Raw genomic sequence first — 20,559 nt, 5'->3', positions numbered from 1 at the left:
TGTGGCTGGTTTGACAGTGCCAAGTGCCTCCTGCAAACTGACATCAGGAACCTGGCCTGGTGACTTTTGTTTCTCTGGGGAAAGGCCTTCATTCTTGTCTAGGGCCTGGTGGCCCGGAGTCGCCGGCTGCCTGCTGAAATTCCGCATGAATCAGGACGCCTCCCAGATGAAAATTGCTCCCACAGGCAACTGCGTCTGGTTTGACAGTGCCAAGTGCCTCCTGCAAACTGACATCAGGAACCTGGCCTGGTGACTTTTGTTTCTCTGGGGAAAAGCCATGGTTCATGTCCAGGGCCTGGTGGCCCGGAGTGGCTGGCTGCCTGCTGAAATTCCGCATGGATCAGGATGCCTCCCACATGAAAAATGCCCCCACAGGCAACTGCGGCGGGTTTGACAGTGCCAAGTGCCTCCTGCAAACTGACATCAGGAACCTGGCCTGGTGACTTTTGTTTCTCTGGGGAAAGGCCATGGTTCATGTCCAGGGCCTGGGGGCTCGGAGTGGCCGGCTGCCTGCTGAAATTCCGCATGGATCAGGATGCCTCCCACATGAAAAATTCCCCCACAGGCAACTGCGGCTGGTTTGACAGTGCCAAGTGCCTCCTGCAAACTGACATCAGGAACCTGGCCTGGTGACTTTTGTTTCTCTGGGGAATGGCCATCATTCTTGTTTGGGGCACGGTGGCCCGGAGTGGCCGGCTACCTGCTGAAATTCCAAACGGATCAGGATACCTCCCAGACCGAAAGTACCACCAGAGGCAACTGTGGCTGGTTTGACAGTGCCAAGTGCCTCCTGCAAACTGACATCAGGAACCTGGCCTGGTGACTTTTGTTTCTCTGGGGAAAGGCCATCATTCTTGTCCGGGGCCCAGAGCGGCCGGAGTGGCCGGATGCCTGCTGAAATTCCACACAGTTGAGGATGTCTCCTAGATGAAAAATGCCCCCAGAGGCAACTGCGTCTAGTTTGACAGCGACAAGTACCTCCTGCAAACTGACATCAGGAACCTGGCCTGGTGACTGTTGTTTCTCTGGGAAAAGGCCATGGTTCATGTCCAGGGCCTTGTGGCCAGGAGTGGCCGGCTGCCTGCTGAAATTCCACATGGATCAGGATGCCTCCCAGATGAAAACTGCCCCTACAGGCAACTGCGGCGGGTTTGACAGTGCCAAGTGCCTCCTGCAAACTGACATCAGGAACCTGGCCTGGTGACTTTTGTTTCTCTGGGGAAAGGCCTTCATTCTTGTCCAGTGCCCGGTGTACTATAGTGGCCGGATGCCTGCTGAAATTCCGCACGGATGAGGATACCTCCCAGATGCAAGGAGCCCCCACAGGCAACTGCGTCAGGTTTGACAGTGCCAAGTGCCTCCTGCAAACTGACATCAGTAACCTGGCCTGGTGACTTTTGTTTCTCTGGGGAAAGGCCATGGTTCATGTCCAGGGCCTGGTGGCCCGGAGTGGCCGGCTGCCTGCTGAAATTCCGCATGGATCAGGATGCCTCCCACATGAAAAATGCACCCAGAGGCAACTGCGGCTGGTTTGACAGTGCCAAGTGCCTCCTGCAAACTGACACCAGGAACCTGGCCTGGTGACTTTTGTTTCTCTGGGGAAAGGCCAACATCCTTTTCTGGGTCCCGGTGGCCCGGAGTCGCCGGCTGCCTGCTGAAATTCCGCACGGATCAGGATGCCTCCCAGACCGAAAGTACCACCCAAGGCAACTGTGGCTGGTTTGACAGTGCCAATTGCCTCCTGCAAACTGACATCAGGAACCTGGCCTGGTGACTTTTGTTTCTCTGGGGAAAGGCCATCATTCGTGTCCAGTGCCCCGCTGCCTGCAGTGGCCGGCTGCCTGCTGAAATTCCTCACGGTTGAGGATACCTCCCAGATGCAAGGTGCCCCCACAGGCAACTGTGGCTGGTTTGACAGTGCCAAATGCCTCCTGCAAACAGACATCAGGAACCTGGCCTGGTGACTTTTGTTTCTCAGGGGAAATGGCCATGGTTCATGTCCATGGACTGGGGGCCCGGAGTGGCAGGCTGCCTGCTGAAATTCTGCATGGAACAGGATGCCGCCGAGATGGAAGGTGCCCCCACAGGCAACTGTGGCTGGTTTGACAGTGCCAAGTGCCTCCTGCAAACTGACATCAGGAACCTGGCCTGGTGACTTTTGTTTCTCTGGGGAAAGGCATTCATTCTTGTCCAGTTCCCGGTGTTCTGGAGTGGCCGGATGCCTGCTGTAATTCCGCACGGATGAGGATACCTCCCAGATGAAAAATGCTCCCACTGGCAACTGCGTCTAGTTGGACAGTGCCAAGTGCCTCCTGCAAACTGACATCAGGAACCTGGCCTGATGACTTTTGTTTCTCTGGGGAAAGGCCATGGTTCATGTCCAGGGCCTGGTGGCCCGGAGTGGCCGGCTGCCTGCTGAAATTCCGCATGGATCAGGATGCCTGCCTCATGAAAAATGCCCCCAGAGGCAAATGTGGCTGGTTTGACAGTGCCAAGTGCCTCCTGCAAACTGACATCAGGAACCTGGCCTGGTGACTTTTGTTTCTCAGGGGAATGGACATGGCTCATGTCCAGGGCCTGGTGGCCCGGAGTGGCCTGGTGCCTGCTGAAATTCCGCATGGATCAGGATGCCTCCCAGATGAAAAATGACCCCAGAGGCAACTGCGTCTGGTTTGACAGTGCCAAGTGCCTCCTGCAAAATGACATCAGGAACTTGGCCTGGTGACTTTTGTTTCTCTGATGAAAGGCCATCATTCTTGTCCGGGGCACGGTGGCCCGGAGTGGCTGGCTGCCTGCTGAAATTCCGCACGGTTGAGGATACCTCCCAGATGCAAGGGGGACCCACAGACAACTGTGGCTGGTTTGACAGTGCCAAGTGCCTCCTGCAAACTGACATCAGGAACCTGGCCTGGTGACTTTTGTTTCTCTGGGGAAAAGCCATGGTTCATGTCCAGGGCCTGGTGGCTCGGAGTGGCCGGCTGCCTGCTGAAATTCCGCACGGATCAGGGTGCCTCCCAGAGCGAAAGTACCACCAGAGGCAACTGTGGCTGGTTTGACAGTGCCAAGTGCCTCCTGCAAACTGACATCAGGAACCTGGCCTGGTGACTTTTGTTTCTCTGGGGAAAGGCCAACATTCTTTTCCGGGGTATGGTGGCCCGGAGTGGCCGGCTGCCTGCTGAAATTCCGCACGGATCAGGATGCCTCCCAGAGTGAAAGTACCACCAGAGGCAACTGTGGCTGGTTTGACAGTGCCAAGTGCCTCCTGCAAACAGACATCAGCGACCTGGCCTGGTGACTTCTGTTTCTCTGGGGAAAGGCCATGGTTCATGTCCAGGGCCCGGTGGCTCGAGTGACAGGCTGCCTGCTGAAATTCCAAACGGATCAGGATGCCTCCCAGATGGAAAGTGGCCCCAGAGGCAACTGTGGCTGGTTTGACAGTGCCAAGTGCCTCCTGCAAACCGACATCAGGAACCTGGCCTGGTGACTTTTGTTTCTCTGGGGAAAGGCCATCATTATGTCCGGGTCCCGGTGGCCCGGAGTGGCCGGCTGCCTGCTGAAATTCCTCACGGTTGAGGATACCTCCCAGATGCAAGGTACCCCAGAGGCAACTGTGGCTGGTTTGACAGTGCCAAGTGCCTCCAGCAAACTGACATCAGGAACCTGGCCTGGTGACTTTTGTTTCTCTGGGGAAAGGCCATCATTCTTTTCCGGGGTACGGTGGCCCGGAGTGGCCGGCTGCCTGCTGAAATTCCGCACGGATCAGGATGCATACCCGACCGAAAGTACCACCACAGGTAACTGTGGCTGGTTTGACAGTGCCAAGTGCCTCCTGCAAACTGACATCAGGAACCTGGCCTGGTGACTTTTGTTTCTCTGGGGAAAGGCCATCATTCTTGTCCGGGGCACGGTGGCCAGGAGTGGCCGGCTGCCTGCTGATATTCCACACGGTTGAGGATACCTCCCAGATGCAAGGTGCCCCCACAGGCAACTGTGGCTGGTTTGACAGTGCCAAGTGCCTCCTGCAAACTGACATCAGGAACCTGGCCTGGTGACTTTTGTTTCTCAGGGGAATGGACATGGCTCATGTCCAGGGCCTGGCGGCCCGGAGTGGCCTGGTGCCTGCTGAAATTCCGCATGGATCAGGATGCCTCCCCGGTGAAAAATGACCCCAGAGGCAACTGCGTCTGGTTTGACAGTGCCAAGTGCCTCCTGCAAAATGACATCAGGAACTTGGCCTGGTGACTTTTGTTTCTCTGATGAAAGGCCATCATTCTTGTCCGGGGCACGGTGGCCCGGAGTGGCTGGCTGCCTGCTGAAATTCCGCACGGTTGAGGATACCTCCCAGATGCAAGGGGGACCCACAGACAACTGTGGCTGGTTTGACAGTGCCAAGTGCCTCCTGCAAACTGACATCAGGAACCTGGCCTGGTGACTTTTGTTTCTCTGGGGAAAAGCCATGGTTCATGTCCAGGGCCTGGTGGCTCGGAGTGGCCGGCTGCCTGCTGAAATTCCGCACGGATCAGGGTGCCTCCCAGAGCGAAAGTACCACCAGAGGCAACTGTGGCTGGTTTGACAGTGCCAAGTGCCTCCTGCAAACTGACATCAGGAACCTGGCCTGGTGACTTTTGTTTCTCTGGGGAAAGGCCAACATTCTTTTCCGGGGTATGGTGGCCCGGAGTGGCCGGCTGCCTGCTGAAATTCCGCACGGATCAGGATGCCTCCCAGACCGAAAGTACCACCAGAGGCAACTGTGGCTGGTTTGACAGTGCCAAGTGCCTCCTGCAAACAGACATCAGCGACCTGGCCTGGTGACTTCTGTTTCTCTGGGGAAAGGCCATGGTTCATGTCCAGGGCCCGGTGGCTCGAGTGACAGGCTGCCTGCTGAAATTCCAAACGGATCAGGATGCCTCCCAGATGGAAAGTGGCCCCAGAGGCAACTGTGGCTGGTTTGACAGTGCCAAGTGCCTCCTGCAAACCGACATCAGGAACCTGGCCTGGTGACTTTTGTTTCTCTGGGGAAAGGCCATCATTATGTCCGGGTCCCGGTGGCCCGGAGTGGCCGGCTGCCTGCTGAAATTCCTCACGGTTGAGGATACCTCCCAGATGCAAGGTACCCCAGAGGCAACTGTGGCTGGTTTGACAGTGCCAAGTGCCTCCAGCAAACTGACATCAGGAACCTGGCCTGGTGACTTTTGTTTCTCTGGGGAAAGGCCATCATTCTTTTCCGGGGTACGGTGGCCCGGAGTGGCCGGCTGCCTGCTGAAATTCCGCACGGATCAGGATGCATACCCGACCGAAAGTACCACCACAGGTAACTGTGGCTGGTTTGACAGTGCCAAGTGCCTCCTGCAAACTGACATCAGGAACCTGGCCTGGTGACTTTTGTTTCTCTGGGGAAAGGCCATCATTCTTGTCCGGGGCACGGTGGCCAGGAGTGGCCGGCTGCCTGCTGATATTCCACACGGTTGAGGATACCTCCCAGATGCAAGGTGCCCCCACAGGCAACTGTGGCTGGTTTGACAGTGCCAAGTGCCTCCTGCAAACTGACATCAGGAACCTGGCCTGGTGACTTTTGTTTCTCAGGGGAATGGACATGGCTCATGTCCAGGGCCTGGCGGCCCGGAGTGGCCTGGTGCCTGCTGAAATTCCGCATGGATCAGGATGCCTCCCCGGTGAAAAATGACCCCAGAGGCAACTGCATCTGGTTTGACAGTGCCAAGTGCCTCCTGCAAAATGACATCAGGAACTTGGCCTGGTGACTTTTTTTTCTCTGGGGAAAGGCCATCATTCTTGTCCGGGGCACGGTGGCCCGGAGTGGCTGGCTGCCTGCTGAAATTCCGCACGGTTGAGGATACCTCCCAGATGCAAGGGGGACCCACAGACAACTGTGGCTGGTTTGACAGTGCCAAGTGCCTCCTGCAAACTGACATCAGGAACCTGGCCTGGTGACTTTTGTTTCTCTGGGGAAAGGCCATCAATCTTGTCCCGGGCCTGGTGGCCCGGAGTGGCCGGCTGCCTGCTGAAATTCCGCATGAATCAGGATGCCTCCCAGATGAAAATTGCTCCCACAGGCAACTGTGGCTGGTTTGACAGTGCCAAGTGCCTCCTGCAAACTGACATCAGGAACCTGGCCTGGTGACTTTTTTTTCTCTGGGTAAAGGCCATCATTCGTGTCCAGTGCCCTGCTGCCTGCAGTGGCCGGCTGCCTGCTGAAATTCCTCACGGTTGAGGATACCTCCCAGATGAAAGGTGCCCCCACAGGTAACTGTGGCTGGTTTGACAGTGCCAAGTGCCTCCTGCAAACTGACATCAGGAACCTGGCCTGGTGACTTTTGTTTCTCTGGGGAAAGGCCAACATTCTTGTCTAGGGCCTGGTGGCCCGGAGTCGCCGGATGCCTGCTGAAATTCCGCATGAATCAGGATGCCTCCCAGATGAAAATTGCCCCCACAGGCAACTGTGGCAGGTTTGACAGTGCCAAGTGCCTCCTGCAAACACACATCAGGAACCTGGCCCGGTGACTTTTTTTTCTCAGGGGAAAGGCCATGGTTCATGTCCAGGGCTTGGTGGCCCGGAGTGGCCGGCTGCCTGCTGAAATTCCAAATGGATCAGGATGCCTCCCAGAGCGAAAGTACCACCAGAGGCAACTGTGGCTGGTTTGACAGTGCCAAGTGCCTCCTGCAAACTGACATCAGGAACCTGGCCTGGTGACTTTTGTTTCTCTGGGGAAAGGCCATGATTCTTTTCCGGGGTATGGTGGCCCGGAGTGGCCGGCTGCCTGCTGAAATTCCAAAAGGATCAGGATGCCTCCCAGACCGAAAGAACCACCCAAGGCAACTGTGGCTGGTTTGACAGTGCCAAGTGCCTCCTGCAAACAGACATCAGCGACCTGGCCTGCTGAATTCTGTTTCTCTGGGGAAAGGCCATGGTTCATGTCCAGGGCCCGGTGGCTCGAGTGACAGGCTGCCTGCTGAAATTCCAAACGGATCAGGATACCTCCCAGATGGAATGTGCCCCCACAGGTAACTGTGGCTGGTTTGACAGTGCCAAGTGCCTCCTGCCAACTGACATCAGGAACCTGGCCTGGTGACTTTTGTTTCTCTCGGGAAAGGCCATGGTTCATGTCCATGGCCTGGTGGCCCGGAGTGGCCGGCTGCCTGCTGAAATTCTGCATGGATCAGGATGCCGCCGAGATGGAAGGTGCCACCACAGGCACCTGTGGCTGGTTTGACAGTGCCAAGTGCCTCCTGCAAACTGACATCAGGAACCTGGCCTGGTGACTTTTGTTTCTCTGGGGAAAGGCCATCATACTTGTCCGGGGCCCAGAGTGGCCTGCGGTGGCCGGCTGCCTGCTGAAATTCCGCACGGTTGAGGATACCTCCCAGATGCAAGGTGCCCCCACAGGCAACTGTGGCTGGTTTGACAGTGCCAAGTGCCTCCTGCAAACTGACATCAGGAACCTGGCCTGGTGACTTTTGTTTCTCTGGGGAAAGGCCATGGTTCATGTCCAGGGCCTGGGGGCTCGGAGTGGCCGGCTGCCTGCTGAAATTCCGCATGGATCAGGATGCCTCCCAGATGAAAAATGCCCCCACAGGCAACTGCGGCTGGTTTGACAGTGCCAAGTGCCTCCTGCAAACTGACATCAGGAACCTGGCCTGGTGACTTTTGTTTCTCCGTGGAAAGGCCATGATTCTTTTCCGGGGTACGGTGGCCCGGAGTGGCCGGCTGCCTGCTGAAATTCCGCACGGATCAGGATGCCTCCCAGACCGAAAGTATCACCCAAGGCAAATGTGGCTGGTTTGACAGTGCCAAGTGCCTCCTGCAAACAGACATCAGCGACCTGGCCTGGTGACTTTTGTTTCTCTGGGTAAAGGCCATCCTTCTTTTCCGGGGCCCAGAGCGGACGGAGTGGCCGGCTGGCTGCTGAAATTCCACACAGTTGAGGATGTCTCCCACATGAAAAATGCCCCCAGAGGCAACTGTGGCTGGTTTGACAGTGCCAAGTGCCTCCTGCAAACTGACATCAGGAACCTGGCCTGGTGACTTTTGTTTCTCTGGGAAAAGGCCATGGTTCATGTCCAGGGCCTTGTGGCCAGGGGTGGCCAGCTGCCTGCTGAATTTCCACATGGATCAGGATGCCTCCCAGATGAAAACTGCCCCTACAGGCAACTGTGGCTGGTTTGACAGTGCCAAGTGCCTCCTGCAAACTGACATCAGGAACCTGGCCTGGTGACTTTTGTTTCTCTGGGGAAAGGCCTTCATTCTTGTCCAGTGCCCGGTGTACTGGAGTGGCCGGATGCCTGCTGAAATTCCGCACGGATGAGGATACCTCCCAGATGCAAGGACCCCACAGGCAACTGCGTCTGGTTTGACAGTGCCAAGTGCCTCCTGCAAACTGACATCAGGAACCTGGCCTGGTGACTTTTGTTTCTCAGGGGAAAGGCCATGGTTCATATCCAGGGCCTGGTGGCCCGGAGTTGCCGGCTGCCTGCTGAAATTCCGCATGGATCAGGATGCCTCCCACATGAAAAATGCCCCCAGAGGCAACTGTGGCTGGTTTGACAGTGCCAAGTGCCTCTTGCAAACTGGCACCAGGAACCTGGCCTGGTGACTTTTGTTTCTCTGGGAAAAGGCCAACATTCTTTTCTGGGTCCCGGTGGCCCGGAGTGGCCGGCTGCCTGCTGAAATTCCAAAAGGATCAGGATGCCTCCCAGACCGAAAGTACCACCCAAGGCAAATGTGGCTGGTTTGACAGTGCCAAGTGCCTCCTGCAAACTGACATCAGCGACCTGGCCTGCTGAGTTCTGTTTCTCTGGGGAAAGGCCATCGTTCCTCTCCAGGGCCCGGTGGCTCGAGTGGCAGGCTGCCTGCTGAAATTCCACATGGATCAGGATGCCTCCCAGATGAAAGGTGCCCCCACAGGCAACTGTGGCTGGTTTGACAGTGCCAAGTGCCTCCTGCAAACTGACATCAGGAACCTGGCCTGGTGATTTTTGTTTCTCTGGGGAAAGGCCATCATTCTTGTCCAGTGCCCCGCTGCCTGCAGTGGCCGGCTGCCTGCTGAAATTCCTCACGGTTGAGGATACCTCCCAGATGGAAGGTGCCCCCACAGGTAACTGTGGCTGGTTTGACAGTGCCAAGTGCCTCCTGCAAACTGACATCAGGAACCTGGCCTGGTGACTTTTGTTTCTCTGGGGAAAGGCCATGGTTCATGTCCAGGGCCTGGTGGCCCGGAGTGGCCGGCTGCCTGCTGATATTCCACACAGTTGAGGATACCTCCCAGATGCAAGGTGCCCCCACAGGCAACTGTGGCTGGTTTGACAGTGCCAAGTGCCTCCTGCAAACTGACATCAGGAACCTGGCCTGGTGACTTTTGTTTCTCTCGGGTAAAGGCCATCATTCGTGTCCAGTGCCCTGCTGCCTGCAGTGGCCGGCTGCCTGCTGAAATTCCTCACGGTTGAGGATTCCTCCCAGATGAAAACTGCCCCCACAGGTAACTGTGGCTGGTTTGACAGTGCCAAGTGCCTCCTGCAAACTGACATCAGGAACCTGGCCTGGTGACTTTTGTTTCTCTCGGGAAATGGCCATGGTTCATGTCCATGGACTCGGGGCCCGGAGTGGCCGGCTGCCTGCTGAAATTCTGCATGGATCAGGATGCCGCCGAGATGGAAGGTGCCACCACAGGCAACTGTGGCTGGTTTGACAGTGCCAAGTGCCTCCTGCAAACTGACATCAGGAACCTGGCCTGGTGACTTTTGTTTCTCTGGGGAAAGGCATTCATTCTTGTCCAGTTCCCGGTGTTCTGGAGTGGCCGGATGCCTGCTGAAATTCCGCACGGATGAGGATACCTCCCAGATGAAAGGAGCCCCCACAGGCAACTACGTCTAGTTGGACAGTGCCAAGTGCCTCCTGCAAACTGACATCAGGAACCTGGCCTGGTGACTTTTGTTTCTCAGGGGAATGGACATGGCTCATGTCCAGGGCCTGGTGGCCCGGAGTGGCCTGGTGCATGCTGAAATTCCGCATGGATCAGGATGCCTCCCAGATGAAAAATGAACCCAGAGGCAACTGCGTCTGGTTTGACAGTGCCAAGTGCCACCTGCAAAATGACATCAGGAACCTGGCCTGGTGACTTTTGTTTCTCTGGGGAAAAGCCATGGTTCATGTCCAGGGCCTGGTGGCCCGGAGTGGCCGGCTGCCTGCTGAAATTCCAAATGGATCAGGATGCCTCCCAGAGCGAAAGTACCACCAGAGGCAACTGTGGCTGGTTTGACAGTGCCAAGTGCCTCCTGCAAACTGACATCAGGAACCTGGCCTGGTGACTTTTGTTTCTCTGGGGAAAGGCCATGATTCTTTTCCGGGGTACGGTGGCCCGGAGTGGCCGGCTGCCTGCTGAAATTCCAAAAGGATCAGGATGCCTCCCTGACCGAAAGTACCACCCAAAGCAACTGTGGCTGGTTTGACAGTGCCAAGTGCCTCCTGCAAACTGACATCAGGAACCTGGCCTGCTGATTTCTGTTTCTCTGGGGAAAGGCCATGGTTCATGTCCAGGGCCCGGTGGCTCGAGTGACAGGCTGCCTGCTGAAATTCCAAACGGATCAGGATGCCTCCCAGATGGAATGTGGCCCCAGAGGCAACTGTGGCTGGTTTGACAGTGCCAAGTGCCTCCTGCAAAATGACATCAGGAACCTGGCCTGGTGACTTTTGTTTCTCTGGGGAAAAGCCATGATTCATGTCCAGGGCCTGGTGGCCCGGAGTGGCCGGCTGCCTGCTGAAATTCCTCACGGTTGAGGATACCTCCCAGATGCAAGGTACCCCAGAGGCAACTGTGGCTGGTTTGACAGTGCCAAGTGCCTCCAGCAAACTGACATCAGGAACCTGGCCTGGTGACTTTTGTTTCTCTGGGGAAAGGCCATCATTCTTTTCCGGGGTACGGTGGCCCGGAGTGGCCGGCTGCCTGCTGAAATTCCGCACGGATCAGGATGCCTACCCGACCGAAAGTACCACCACAGGTAACTGTGGCTGGTTTGACAGTGCCAAGTGCCTCCTGCAAACTGACATCAGGAACCTGGCCTGGTGACTTTTGTTTCTCTGGGGAAAGGCCATGGTTCATGTCCAGTGCCCCGTGGCCTGGAGTGGCCGGCTGCCTGCTGAAATTCCTCACGGTTGAGGATACCTCCCAGATGGAAGGTGCCCCCACAGGTAACTGTGGCTGGTTTGACAGTGCCAAGTGCCTCTTGCCAACTGACATCAGGAACCTGGCCTGCTGAATTCTGTTTCTCTGGGGAAAGGCCATGGTTCATGTCCAGGGCCCGGTGGCTCGAGTGACAGGCTGCCTGCTGAAATTCCAAACGGATCAGGATGCCTCCCAGATGGAAAGTGGCCCCAGAGGCAACTGTGGCTGGTTTGACAGTGCCAAGTGCCTCCTGCAAACTGACATCAGGAACCTGGCCTGGTGACTTTTGTTTCTCTGGGGAAAGGCCATGGTTCATGTCCAGGGCTTGGTGGCCCGGAGTGGCCGGCTGCCTGCTGAAATTCCAAATGGATCAGGATGCCTCCCAGAGTGAAAGTACCACCAGAGGCAACTGTGGCTGGTTTGACAGTGCCAAGTGCCTCCTGCAAACACACATCAGGAACCTGGCCTGGTGACTTTTGTTTCTCTGGGGAAAAGCCATGGTTCATGTCCAGGGCCTGGTGGCCTGGAGTGGCCGGCTGCCTGCTGAAATTCCGCATGGATCAGGATGCCTCCCACATGAAAAATGCCCCCACAGGCAACTGCGGCGGGTTTGACAGTGCCAAGTGCCTCCTGCAAACTGACATCAGGAACCTGGCCTGGTGACTTTTGTTTCTCTGGGGAAAAGCCATGGTTCATGTCCAGGGCCTGGTGGCCCGGAGTGGCCGGCTGCCTGCTGAAATTCTGCATGGATCAGGATGCCTCCCTCATGAAAAATGCCCCCACAGGCAACTGCGGCGGGTTTGACAGTGCCAAGTGCCTCCTGCAAACTGACATCAGGAACCTGGCCTGGTGACTTTTGTTTCTCTGGGGAAAGGCCATCATTCTTTTCCGGGGTACGGTGGCCCGGAGTGGCCGTCTGCCTGCTGAAATTCCAAAAGGATCAGGATGCCTCCCTGACCGAAAGTACCACCCAAAGCAACTGTGGCTGGTTTGACAGTGCCAAGTGCCTCCTGCAAACAGACATCAGCGACCTGGCCTGCTGAATTCTGTTTCTCTGGGGAAAGGCCATGGTTCATGTCCAGGGCCCGGTGGCTCGAGTGACAGGCTGCCTGCTGAAATTCCAAACGGATCAGGATGCCTCCCAGATGCAAGGTACCCCAGAGGCAACTGTGGCTGGTTTGACAGTGCCAAGTGCCTCCAGCAAACTGACATCAGGAACCTGGCCTGGTGACTTTTGTTTCTCTGGGGAAAGGCCATCATTCTTTTCCGGGGTACGGTGGCCCGGAGTGGCCGGCTGCCTGCTGAAATTCCGCACAGATCAGGATGCCTACCCGACCGAAAGTACCACCACAGGTAACTGTGGCTGGTTTGACAGTGCCAAGTGCCTCCTGCAAACTGACATCAGGAACCTGGCCTGGTGACTTTTGTTTCTCTGGGGAAAGGCCATGGTTCATGTCCAGTGCCCCGTGGCCTGGAGTGGCCGGCTGCCTGCTGAAATTCCTCACGGTTGAGGATACCTCCCAGATGGAAGGTGCCCCCACAGGTAACTGTGGCTGGTTTGACAGTGCCAAGTGCCTCCTGCCAACTGACATCAGGAACCTGGCCTGCTGAATTCTGTTTCTCTGGGGAAAGGCCATGGTTCATGTCCAGGGCCCGGTGGCTCGAGTGACAGGCTGCCTGCTGAAATTCCAAACGGATCAGGATGCCTCCCAGATGGAAAGTGGCCCCAGAGGCAACTGTGGCTGGTTTGACAGTGCCAAGTGCCTCCTGCAAACTGACATCAGGAACCTGGCCTGGTGACTTTTGTTTCTCTGGGGAAAGGCCATGGTTCATGTCCAGGGCTTGGTGGCCCGGAGTGGCCGGCTGCCTGCTGAAATTCCAAATGGATCAGGATGCCTCCCAGAGTGAAAGTACCACCAGAGGCAACTGTGGCTGGTTTGACAGTGCCAAGTGCCTCCTGCAAACACACATCAGGAACCTGGCCTGGTGACTTTTGTTTCTCTGGGGAAAAGCCATGGTTCATGTCCAGGGCCTGGTGGCCTGGAGTGGCCGGCTGCCTGCTGAAATTCCGCATGGATCAGGATGCCTCCCACATGAAAAATGCCCCCACAGGCACCTGCGGCGGGTTTGACAGTGCCAAGTGCCTCCTGCAAACTGACATCAGGAACCTGGCCTGGTGACTTTTGTTTCTCTGGGGAAAAGCCATGGTTCATGTCCAGGGCCTGGTGGCCCGGAGTGGCCGGCTGCCTGCTGAAATTCTGCATGGATCAGGATGCCTCCCTCATGAAAAATGCCCCCACAGGCAACTGCGGCGGGTTTGACAGTGCCAAGTGCCTCCTGCAAACTGACATCAGGAACCTGGCCTGGTGACTTTTTTTTCTCAGGGGAAAAGCCATGGTTCATGTCCAGGGCCTGGTGGCCCGGAGTGGCCGGCTGCCTGCTGAAATTCAAAATGGATCAGGATGCCTCCCAGAGCGAAAGTACCACCAGAGGCAACTGTGGCTGGTTTGACAGTGCCAAGTGCCTCCTGCAAACAGACATCAGCGACCTGGCCTGCTGAATTCTGTTTCTCTGGGGAAAGGCCATGGTTCATGTCCAGGGCCCGGTGGCTCGAGTGACAGGCTGCCTGCTGAAATTCCAAACGGATCAGGATGCCTCCCAGATGGAAAGTGGCCCCAGAGGCAACTGTGGCTGGTTTGACAGTGCCAAGTGCCTCCTGCAAACCGACATCAGGAACCTGGCCTGGTGACTTTTGTTTCTCTGGGGAAAGGCCATCATTATGTCCGGGTCCCGGAGGCCCGGAGTGGCCGGCTGCCTGCTGAAATTCCTCACGGTTGAGGATACCTCCCAGATGCAAGGTACCCCAGAGGCAACTGTGGCTGGTTTGACAGTGCCAAGTGCCTCCAGCAAACTGACATCAGGAACCTGGCCTGGTGACTTTTGTTTCTCTGGGGAAAGGCCATCATTCTTTTCCGGGGTACGGTGGCCCGGAGTGGCCGGCTGCCTGCTGAAATTCCGCACGGATCAGGATGCCTACCCGACCAAAGTACCACCACAGGTAACTGTGGCTGGTTTGACAGTGCCAAGTGCCTCCTGCAAACTGACATCAGGAACCTGGCCTGGTGACTTTTGTTTCTCTGGGGAAAGGCCATCATTCTTGTCCGGGGCATGGTGGCCAGGAGTGGCCGGCTGCCTGCTGAAATTCTGCATGGATCAGGATGCCGCCGAGATGGAAGGTGCCACCCCAGGCAACTGTGGCTGGTTTGACAGTGCCAAGTGCCTCCTGCAAACTGACATCAGGAACCTGGCCTGGTGACTTTTGTTTCTCAGGGGAATGGACATGGCTCATGTCCAGGGCCTGGTGGCCCGGAGTGGCCTGGTGCCTGCTGAAATTCCGCATGGATCAGGATGCCTCCCCGGTGAAAAATGACCCCAGAGGCAACTGCGTCTGGTTTGACAGTGCCAAGTGCCTCCTGCAAAATGACATCAGGAACTTGGCCTGGTGACTTTTTTTTCTCTGTGGAAAGGCCATCATTCTTGTCCGGGGCACGGTGGCCCGGAGTGGCTGGCTGCCTGCTGAAATTCCGCACGGTTGAGGATACCTCACAGATGCAAGGGGGACCCACAGACAACTGTGGCTGGTTTGACAGTGCCAAGTGCCTCCTGCAAACTGACATCAGGAACCTGGCCTGGTGACTTTTGTTTCTCTGGGGAAAGGCCATCAATCTTGTCCCGGGCCTGGTGGCCCGGAGTGGCCGGCTGCCTGCTGAAATTCCGCATGAATCAGGATGCCTCCCAGATGAAAATTGCTCCCACAGGCAACTGTGGCTGGTTTGACAGTGCCAAGTGCCTCCTGCAAACAGACATCAGGAACCTGGCCTGGTGACTTTTGTTTCTCTGGGTAAAGGCCATCATTCGTGTCCAGTGCCCTGCTGCCTGCAGTGGCCGGCTGCCTGCTGAAATTCCTCACGGTTGAGGATACCTCCCAGATGAAAGGTGCCCCCACAGGTAACTGTGGCTGGTTTGACAGTGCCAAGTGCCTCCTGCAAACTGACATCAGGAACCTGGCCTGGTGACTTTTGTTTCTCTGGGGAAAGGCCAACATTCTTGTCTAGGGCCTGGTGGCCCGGAGTCGCCGGATGCCTGCTGAAATTCCGCATGAATCAGGATGCCTCCCAGATGAAAATTGCCCCCACAGGCAACTGTGGCAGGTTTGACAGTGCCAAGTGCCTCCTGCAAACACACATCAGGAACCTGGCCTGGTGACTTTTGTTTCTCTGGGGAAAAGCCATGGTTCATGTCCAGGGCCTGGTGGCCCGGAGTGGCCGGCTGCCTGCTGAAATTCCGCATGGATCAGGATGCCTCCCACATGAAAAATGCCCCCACAGGCAACTGCGGCGGGTTTGACAGTGCCAAGTGCCTCCTGCAAACTGACATCAGGAACCTGGCCTGGTGACTTTTTTTTCTCAGGGGAAAGGCCATGGTTCATGTCCAGGGCTTGGTGGCCCGGAGTGGCCGGCTGCCTGCTGAAATTCCAAATGGATCAGGATGCCTCCCAGAGCGAAAGTACCACCAGAGGCAACTGTGGCTGGTTTGACAGTGCCAAGTGCCTCCTGCAAACTGACATCAGGAACCTGGCCTGGTGACTTTTGTTTCTCTGGGGAAAGGCCATGATTCTTTTCCGGGGTATGGTGGCCCGGAGTGGCCGGCTGCCTGCTGAAATTCCAAACGGATCAGGATGCCTCCCAGACCGAAAGAACCACCCAAGGCAACTGTGGCTGGTTTGACAGTGCCAAGTGACTCCTGCAAACAGACATCAGCGACCTGGCCTGCTGAATTCTGTTTCTCTGGGGATAGGCCATGGTTCATGTCCAGGGCCCGGTGGCTCGAGTGACAGGCTGCCTGCTGAAATTCCAAACGGATCAGGATGCCTCCCAGATGGAAAGTGGCCCCAGAGGCAACTGTGGCTGGTTTGACAGTGCCAAGTGCCTCCTGCAAACTGACATCAGGAACCTGGCCTGGTGACTTTTGTTTCTCTGGGGAAAGGCCATGGTTCATGTCCAGGGCTTGGTGGCCCGGAGTGGCCGGCTGCCTGCTGAAATTCCAAATGGATCAGGATGCCTCCCAGAGTGAAAGTACCACCAGAGGCAACTGTGGCTGGTTTGACAGTGCCAAGTGCCTCCTGCAAACACACATCAGGAACCTGGCCTGGTGACTTTTGTTTCTCTGGGGAAAAGCCATGGTTCATGTCCAGGGCCTGGTGGCCTGGAGTGGCCGGCTGCCTGCTGAAATTCCGCATGGATCAGGATGCCTCCCACATGAAAAATGCCCCCACAGGCAACTGCGGCGGGTTTGACAGTGCCAAGTGCCTCCTGCAAACTGACATCAGGAACCTGGCCTGGTGACTTTTGTTTCTCTGGGGAAAAGCCATGGTTCATGTCCAGGGCCTGGTGGCCCAGAGTGGCCGGCTGCCTGCTGAAATTCTGCATGGATCAGGATGCCTCCCTCATGAAAAATGCCCCCACAGGCAACTGCGGCGGGTTTGACAGTGCCAAGTGCCTCCTGCAAACTGACATCAGGAACCTGGCCTGGTGACTTTTGTTTCTCTGGGGAAAGGCCATCATTCTTTTCCGGGGTACGGTGGCCCGGAGTGGCCGTCTGCCTGCTGAAATTCCAAAAGGATCAGGATGCCTCCCTGACCGAAAGTACCACCCAAAGCAACTGTGGCTGGTTTGACAGTGCCAAGTGCCTCCTGCAAACAGACATCAGCGACCTGGCCTGCTGAATTCTGTTTCTCTGGGGAAAGGCCATGGTTCATGTCCAGGGCCCGGTGGCTCGAGTGACAGGCTGCCTGCTGAAATTCCAAACGGATCAGGATGCCTCCCAATGGAATGTGGCCCCAGAGGCAACTGTGGCTGGTTTGACAGTGCCAAGTGCCTCCTGCAAAATGACATCAGGAACCTGGCCTGGTGACTTTTGTTTCTCTGGGGAAAAGCCATGATTCATGTCCAGGGCCTGGTGGCCCTGAGTGGCCGGCTGCCTGCTGAAATTCCGCATGAATCAGGATGCCTCCCAGATGCAAGGTACCCCAGAGGCAACTGTGGCTGGTTTGACAGTGCCAAGTGCCTCCAGCAAACTGACATCAGGAACCTGGCCTGGTGACTTTTGTTTCTCTGGGGAAAGGCCATCATTCTTTTCCGGGGTACGGTGGCCCGGAGTGGCCGGCTGCCTGCTGAAATTCCGCACAGATCAGGATGCCTACCCGACCGAAAGTACCACCACAGGTAACTGTGGCTGGTTTGACAGTGCCAAGTGCCTCCTGCAAACTGACATCAGGAACCTGGCCTGGTGACTTTTGTTTCTCTGGGGAAAGGCCATGGTTCATGTCCAGTGCCCCGTGGCCTGGAGTGGCCGGCTGCCTGCTGAAATTCCTCACGGTTGAGGATACCTCCCAGATGGAAGGTGCCCCCACAGGTAACTGTGGCTGGTTTGACAGTGCCAAGTGCCTCCTGCCAACTGACATCAGGAACCTGGCCTGCTGAATTCTGTTTCTCTGGGGAAAGGCCATGGTTCATGTCCAGGGCCCGGTGGCTCGAGTGACAGGCTGCCTGCTGAAATTCCAAACGGATCAGGATGCCTCCCAGATGGAAAGTGGCCCCAGAGGCAACTGTGGCTGGTTTGACAGTGCCAAGTGCCTCCTGCAAACTGACATCAGGAACCTGGCCTGGTGACTTTTGTTTCTCTGGGGAAAGGCCATGGTTCATGTCCAGGGCTTGGTGGCCCGGAGTGGCCGGCTGCCTGCTGAAATTCCAAATGGATCAGGATGCCTCCCAGAGTGAAAGTACCACCAGAGGCAACTGTGGCTGGTTTGACAGTGCCAAGTGCCTCCTGCAAACACACATCAGGAACCTGGCCTGGTGACTTTTGTTTCTCTGGGGAAAAGCCATGGTTCATGTCCAGGGCCTGGTGGCCTGGAGTGGCCGGCTGCCTGCTGAAATTCCGCATGGATCAGGATGCCTCCCACATGAAAAATGCCCCCACAGGCACCTGCGGCGGGTTTGACAGTGCCAAGTGCCTCCTGCAAACTGACATCAGGAACCTGGCCTGGTGACTTTTGTTTCTCTGGGGAAAAGCCATGGTTCATGTCCAGGGCCTGGTGGCCCGGAGTGGCCGGCTGCCTGCTGAAATTCTGCATGGATCAGGATGCCTCCCTCATGAAAAATGCCCCCACAGGCAACTGCGGCGGGTTTGACAGTGCCAAGTGCCTCCTGCAAACTGACATCAGGAACCTGGCCTGGTGACTTTTTTTTCTCAGGGGAAAAGCCATGGTTCATGTCCAGGGCCTGGTGGCCCGGAGTGGCCGGCTGCCTGCTGAAATTCAAAATGGATCAGGATGCCTCCCAGAGCGAAAGTACCACCAGAGGCAACTGTGGCTGGTTTGACAGTGCCAAGTGCCTCCTGCAAACTGACATCAGGAACCTGGCCTGGTGACTTTTGTTTCTCTGGGGAAAGGCCATGGTTCATGTCCAGGGCCTGGGGGCTCGGAGTGGCCGGCTGCCTGCTGAAATTCCAAAAGGATCAGGATGCCTCCCAGATGCAAGGTGCCCCCACAGCCAACTGTGGCTGGTTTGACAGTGCCAAGTGCCTCCTGCAAACCGACATCAGGAACCTGGCCTGGTGACTTTTGTTTCTCTGGGGAAAGGCCATCATTATGTCCGGGTCCCGGAGGCCCGGAGTGGCCGGCTGCCTGCTGAAATTCCTCACGGTTGAGGATACCTCCCAGATGCAAGGTACCCCAGAGGCAACTGTGGCTGGTTTGACAGTGCCAAGTGCCTCCAGCAAACTGACATCAGGAACCTGGCCTGGTGACTTTTGTTTCTCTGGGGAAAGGCCATCATTCTTGTCCGGGGCATGGTGGCCAGGAGTGGCTGGCTGCCTGCTGAAATTCTGCATGGATCAGGATGCCGCCGAGATGGAAGGTGCCACCCCAGGCAACTGTGGCTGGTTTGACAGTGCCAAGTGCCTCCTGCAAACTGACATCAGGAACCTGGCCTGGTGACTTTTGTTTCTCAGGGGAATGGACATGGCTCATGTCCAGGGCCTGGTGGCCCGGAGTGGCCTGGTGCCTGCTGAAATTCCGCATGGATCAGGATGCCTCCCCGGTGAAAAATGACCCCAGAGGCAACTGCGTCTGGTTTGACAGTGCCAAGTGCCTCCTGCAAAATGACATCAGGAACTTGGCCTGGTGACTTTTTTTTCTCTGTGGAAAGGCCATCATTCTTGTCCGGGGCACGGTGGCCCGGAGTGGCTGGCTGCCTGCTGAAATTCCGCACGGTTGAGGATACCTCCCAGATGCAAGGGGGACCCACAGACAACTGTGGCTGGTTTGACAGTGCCAAGTGCCTCCTGCAAACTGACATCAGGAACCTGGCCTGGTGACTTTTGTTTCTCTGGGGAAAGGCCATCAATCTTGTCCCGGGCCTGGTGGCCCGGAGTGGCCGGCTGCCTGCTGAAATTCCGCATGAATCAGGATGCCTCCCAGATGAAAATTGCTCCCAGAGGCAACTGTGGCTGGTTTGACAGTGCCAAGTGCCTCCTGCAAACTGACATCAGGAACCTGGCCTGGTGACTTTTGTTTCTCTGGGTAAAGGCCATCATTCGTGTCCAGTGCCCTGCTGCCTGCAGTGGCCGGCTGCCTGCTGAAATTCCTCACGGTTGAGGATACCTCCCAGATGAAAGGTGCCCCCACAGGTAACTGTGGCTGGTTTGACAGTGCCAAGTGCCTCCTGCAAACTGACATCAGGAACCTGGCCTGGTGACTTTTTTTTCTCAGGGGAAAGGCCATGGTTCATGTCCAGGGCTTGGTGGCCCGGAGTGGCCGGCTGCCTGCTGAAATTCCAAATGGATCAGGATGCCTCCCAGAGCGAAAGTACCACCAGAGGCAACTGTGGCTGGTTTGACAGTGCCAAGTGCCTCCTGCAAACTGACATCAGGAACCTGGCCTGGTGACTTTTGTTTCTCTGGGGAAAGGCCATGATTCTTTTCCGGGGTATGGTGGCCCGGAGTGGCCGGCTGCCTGCTGAAATTCCAAAAGGATCAGGATGCCTCCCAGACCGAAAGAACCACCCAAGGCAACTGTGGCTGGTTTGACAGTGCCAAGTGACTCCTGCAAACAGACATCAGCGACCTGGCCTGCTGAATTCTGTTTCTCTGGGGATAGGCCATGGTTCATGTCCAGGGCCCGGTGGCTCGAGTGACAGGCTGCCTGCTGAAATTCCAAACGGATCAGGATACCTCCCAGATGGAATGTGCCCCCACAGGTAACTGTGGCTGGTTTGACAGTGCCAAGTGCCTCCTGCCAACTGACATCAGGAACCTGGCCTGG

This window comes from Passer domesticus, chromosome 3, assembly GCF_036417665.1.
Source record: "Passer domesticus isolate bPasDom1 chromosome 3, bPasDom1.hap1, whole genome shotgun sequence".
NCBI classification, from domain to species: domain Eukaryota; kingdom Metazoa; phylum Chordata; class Aves; order Passeriformes; family Passeridae; genus Passer; species Passer domesticus.
The sequence above is the reverse complement of the archived record's forward strand: the minus strand, read 5'-3'. Positions refer to the sequence as shown.